The sequence below is a fragment of the Macrobrachium rosenbergii genome, chromosome 28 (genome assembly GCF_040412425.1).
Source record: "Macrobrachium rosenbergii isolate ZJJX-2024 chromosome 28, ASM4041242v1, whole genome shotgun sequence".
Classification (NCBI taxonomy): domain Eukaryota; kingdom Metazoa; phylum Arthropoda; class Malacostraca; order Decapoda; family Palaemonidae; genus Macrobrachium; species Macrobrachium rosenbergii.
Window position 1 is genome coordinate 21,421,229 of NC_089768.1, and position 6,002 is coordinate 21,427,230.

Genomic DNA, 6,002 nt, shown 5'->3' on the forward strand with positions numbered 1-6,002 from the left:
ACTTTCACAAGTTAAAATGATAGCCTTTTTTTTTTTTTTGTCTTCTCTGTATAAGGACCTGTTTTTGTCTTATATTTTATGCAGGTATCAGTGTTTGACAAGCAGTTCATTAATTCACTTTAACCTCGATGCTTATATTCTTCATTCAGTAAAATTTCTTTCCACATTTACTCAAGAAGTTGACTTATAAGATCGGGTTTTTTGACAAGTTCAGTAATCATTTTAGTATTATTATTTTATAGCTCTGTTGATGTGGTTTAGTAAGTTTGTTTGGTAATATTCTAAACACCAGTGTTTCGGGGTAGTTTATTTTAGTTGTCCATCTAACGTTATAGAGAGATGGGATGAGCCAATGTTTTTAGGGTTTTGGCATTACAGGTTAACTTTACATGGTTTTTTCAAGTTCTCGATATTGCTTCTTATGCAGGGGATATTAGTTTTGTCACAGCTTTACCTTTAAAGGCTATGAAATGTATCAGATATATTTAAAAAACTGCTTGCTTTAAAAAAGGTCCACACAAAATGATTCCAGTTTTCATATAGACTGTGCTTGTAATGGTATTACTTTTGTGGTTCCTGATATTATGATCCTGTGCCAAATTTTTGATATGAGTACTGTGTAACCAATTAATTATTCTTTTGTAATAATCAAGGTAGGCAAGTCTTCTGTCCGCAAGTCACTATAGCTTATGTTTATAGTATTTGTTTAATTGCTTCCTATTGTAATATTTACTGTAAATGGGATGTCAATATTTTTATGTAACCCAGCACTCATGAGAAAAATACAATGAAATACTGTACTTAAATATTGTAAAATAAATTTCCATAATTTTATGTCCTTTGCAGTATTTGAGTGAACATATTTACAGTGCATGTGCCCCTTGCAGTATAAAGAGTGATTATGAAAATCATAATCTTGATATTGACATTCTTTGTTCTTTGAGTTTTGTGGGCTTTGGCTATGGATATAGTGTTGAATAACATTTCATGAAGTACAGTATTAAAGGTATGTCATTACTGTATTTTTTTTATGAGATAGTATTTCTTCATCAAGGATAGCCAATATAGAATGAAGGGAAACTAAGAAAGCTTTACTTTCCTATATTTTATGCATTCTTATCAAGAATAGAATAGTTTTCATGTTCATATTTGTATAAAAGAGTCATACTTGTTTTAATCTTCAAAAAATGTTCATTTTTAATATATTTTCATTTTTAATATATTAAGTATTGTAGTTTCTTATTTTACAACAACCATTTAACAGTCAACTGGTCTGTTCTCTTGGCATAGAATCTAAATTTTTTTGTGTGGGGGGGTTGTTGTGACATTTAATAGCCTTAACAAACAAGAGGTCTCAAGGTAAAATTATGCTAAGGATCTCCAAGGAACTAAAGTACTGTACTGTAATGATGTTAAGTTCTTTGCTTTTTTTTTTTAGATGAACCAAATGAAGTTGTTGCTGTTTACATTCATGCATTGTAATGAAAGTTACACCAATATACATACTTCAACTGTACTTGCTCTTGTGTCAGTTTATGGACATCTTTTCATTATTTAACTCTTCCTCCTAGATTTTAACCTTTCCAACAAAAATATTTTTATCATGGAGATTTAACCTGACTTATATTAGTGGATGTAATGTATGATCTGTTCTCTTACAGACAAGTGGCTGAAAATTGTAGCTTGAAAAGTTAACTTGACATCATTTACGAGTTAGAAGCAGTTTTATTTTATGTCTTCAGATAGTTTTAGAAGAAATCCAGATGGGATGCCCAATTTCAACTTTTGGGTCCCGAGATGGTGGCCAACCATGTCCTTTACTTTCGCTCATAACATATTTAAGTAACACCTCAAATTGAAGGTAATTCAACAAACAATGTAGCAGATACATCAGTTCTACATCTTATTCATTTCGGTCAATACTAGATGCATTTTAGACTAACCATTGCATGTACTGCAATGTGTTCTTTCATTCAGATAAACATCAAAATAAGGTTCAAAAACTTTTTATTGAAAACTAGTCTTTCCAAACACATTGGACATCAAGCACAAGGAAATTAAAATGAAATAATGATGTTGGTATGATAATCATTCCATGAAATCACAAACAATTGCCCATTTAGCACTCTTGCCTTAGCTCCTCTCCGTCATCTTCATCATCAGCCACCAACTTGAACACAGCTTTTGTGTCCTTCGACAGCTATGGTCTTTCATTGTACATCAAGGACCATATGTCTCTTGCAGTGTCTGTTCTTGATATACCTATAAGCCCCCAGCTGTTTTACCAGTTTTGTTGATGTGATCTGATTGCACTTTTGAGCTGTCTCTTTTGTCAAAGTCTCCTTCCATGGATCATTGGTGCAACGGTTTAAAGTTATTTTGTGTCAGTCAGGAAGATGATCCCCCATTGGGTGTAGTTCACGTGATCGTATGCTGCAAACCATGGGAGCATCGCAACAAATGACAAGAGAAACAGAAGCCAGTCACCTTCCTGAAGTGCATGTGTGAAGTGCAGCAGAATGGACACAAGTTTCAAACTTAAGTTCTCCAGACCTGAAATGTTGGGAAAACTGGCTGCACTGCTCATCAGTCTTCCAGAACATAAAAGGGTTGCCAAACTTCTGAGTGCAGTGATGCAAGGGACATCTCCAAAAGGCTGTCATCCTTGTCCTTGAAAGTCTTGGCAACATTTGTTGCTGCTGTTGTGGCCAGTTTGTGAAACACTTCCAAAGAACAGCCCAGAGCCAAAGTGAGTTTGTTGGCATGGATCACTCGGTTCCAAGGCTTTCCTTTCAAAATGTTGAGTAGTAGTAGTTTGTCCAAAAACGCCACTCTCAGTCTAGATGCCGACAAGTCCAGAAGACTCTGTGTACCGTCCAATTACCTTCAAAAAGTTCATCTGCACATGGAAGCCACCCTTCATTACAAGATTTTTGCATTCCTTTGGTTTGTCCCAGTGCAGCATTTTTGCCTTGCAGTACAGCTGCTTGTCAAAAGTAATGAATGTGAACTTTTCCCCAAGGTGCTTTGTCATTGCTTGACACTTTTTGATCACCATCCAGATGGTGTCAAAGTCTTAGGCAAAAGCGTTTATGATTGGACATGGGCCTACTTCTGTCCTGGGTGGATCAGATTTTGATATCTGATTGAATCCACTCCATCCTGGAAATTTCTCCATCTAGCTACTGTTGCCAAGAAACTGTCCAAGCAAAGTCAGCAACTTCAGACTCTGCTATTCTTGCTGGCATCAGGCTTGTTGTACCATTGTGTCAACACTTCCAGGTAAGTGTGATTCTGGCTTTTTGTTTTTCATGAGTCTTCTAGATCAGTGAAACTAGTTGGCATGGTTACAACTCTTGAAGCTGCAGGGGGTACATTGAAATCCATCTGACATTCATCTGGAAGTGTTCGCCTCAGAGCAGCGTATGCATCATAAGTGCCCATTCCACTCATTTGTTGATGTCAAAGTTGTCAATGACAACTCGGATGTATCCCTTTTGTGTTCCCTGGAAGAAATTCCTTGGAATCAATACTTCCCCATGATCCTGATACCTGTGGAGAATGTCGTTTGCAATGGCAGGATCTACCCGCAGACCAGTGTCATTTGAGACTGTATGTCCTGCAGCATGTAGCAGAGTCACCAGGTCTTTTGGACGGGTAGCCTGATACAGCCACTCCCAGCCCAAGATGCTTTGGTGTCATTTTTTGACTTTTTGATGAAAGAAGCACTATGTCCTGAGACTCAGAACCTTGTTCCTGATTTCTCTTCTTCTGAATCATCCCCATTTTCTGAAGTGTCACCTGAACACAGCTGGTGGACAAGCAGGTAAAGACTCTCTGGTACTACTCTAGCTGCATGGTCGTCTGTGTTGCGTCCAGGGCTGTGCTTGATATCATCATGTATCTTCAGGGCTACTCGGAACATCCAGCTTGTAATTTCATCATGAAGATGAGCTAGTCATTCAGCTGTCTCCTTTGGTAGAAGTCCCACTTCTTCCTTGAAACTGTCATTGTCTGAATCCAGCATCTTTTTTTATAATGTTGAGCCCTTAAGAATTGCTGGGACAATCATTAATGGTTTTTTGACATCAAGAGGTTGCAGGAATGCTACTTTATCTCCCAGACATTTGGCGACTTTTTCCTTTCTATCACTTTTCCTTTCTATCACTTCTGCTTTGAGGGAATAAACGTGTCCCTCTGCAATTGTTCACTTCATAGTATTTCAAGTGATACTGCCCTTCTGCAGCAATTTCAAGTGATGCTTCCCTTCTGCAGCAATAACATCGTTGATGCCTGCCAATCTACATGCCATATCATGTTTGCAGAGCTCAAGCATATCCAGCTTCTTTTTTTGATGCCGAGTCCTTAAGAGCTGCTGGGACAATCATTAAAGGTTTTTTGACATCGAGATGTTGCAGGAATCCCATTATCTCTCAGACATTTGGCGACTTTTTCCTTTCTATCACTTCTGCTTTGAGGGAATAAACGTGTCCCTCTGCTATTGTCCACTTCTGACCTCTTTCTTTTGCAAACTTCATAGTATTTCAAGTGATTCTGCCCTTCTGCAGCAATTTCTGAGTGATGCTTCCCTTCTGCAGCAATAACTCATTGATGCCTGCCATATCATCTTTACAAAGCTCGAGCATTGTTTCGGAAGTGCGCTTTGTCATCACTTTGCAAAGCTTTGAGTCAGTAACATCCAACTGGCAAAACATGCATTTTGCCCAATTAATAAGACTTGTGTTTGATCTTAGACTTTCTAATAGATTCAGCCTCAAAGTCTGGTAAAACTTGCATTTCTTGGTCTGCTGATAATTTCTCAACTGGATTTTGCTGAGGCTTACGCAGTCTTGCAAGGTGTGTCTTACCTGTGAAGGATGAACAGCACGGCTTGTACCAGGTAGGCTTACCTTTTTGATTAAGAACATTGTGTTCTTTAAATGTCTCATTGCATTTGAGATATGTGTGATCATGGTGCTTAAGTCTTTCTACGATGCTGTCATTAATGCTGCACAGTGAATCCTCACTTGCCGGCCTCAAGGGATTGCTTTTGCTTGTTCTTCTCACATCCTAGCAAAATATACAGTGATCAAAATCAATTCCGGAGGCAGTATCACGGCTTGTAGATGGCTGCATAATGCTTCATTTCACAGGAGCCTGAAAACAAACTGCTGAAAATGGCATTAGCATACACTCAAAAAGAATAAAATAGCTGACAGATTGAACAATATTGCCCTTGCATTTAATTCCACCTAAATGAAACCTTTTGAAAAATGTTTAGTGCATCAAAGTGCATAGGTAAAGACAGTTTATCTTTGAACTCCAAGGGCAGAAATATGTGAAACCCATTTGAAAGAGCAGAAATATGTGAAAACCCATTTGAAAGTCTGCCATTTTGTATTCAATATGGAGGCCAAACTAATGGTCAAGCAAGGTGGCATCCCATCTGAATGCGTTCACAAACTTCATAATAAATTCAGATGAGATACCATCTTCTAACAAGCAAATGTGATCAAGTTCACCATTTCTCACTACAGCCACCTGACTATTACCTGTTACCTCTTCAATCCAGTGAATCATTTGAGAACCAGGTTACCAAAAGTATAATGTACATAGCTCATAAGAAGTATAAGAACACCACTTATTTTGCAAGGAATTTCTCAGTAAATTTTTACATATTTTGTAACAACATAGAATCTGAGTGGAAAATTTTTGCATTACACTTGCTGATTTCCAGAAGTTATAAAAATATTGCCTTACTGCTCAGGAATATGTAATGCAGTGAAAAAGTCAGTTTAAGTCATCTTGGTTGAAAATGTTGATTTATGCACATAATCTCCAGAATAAATAGGGCACATTCTTTTCAGTGTACTCTGCATGAAGTAAGTTAAATATCAGGAGTAATTAAGCTAAAATTAGTAGGACATTTAGCATCTATATTTTGTCAGGTACACTTCTCAAAAAGGTTTCCTTTTTAGATGACTTTGGTAAATTTATTTACA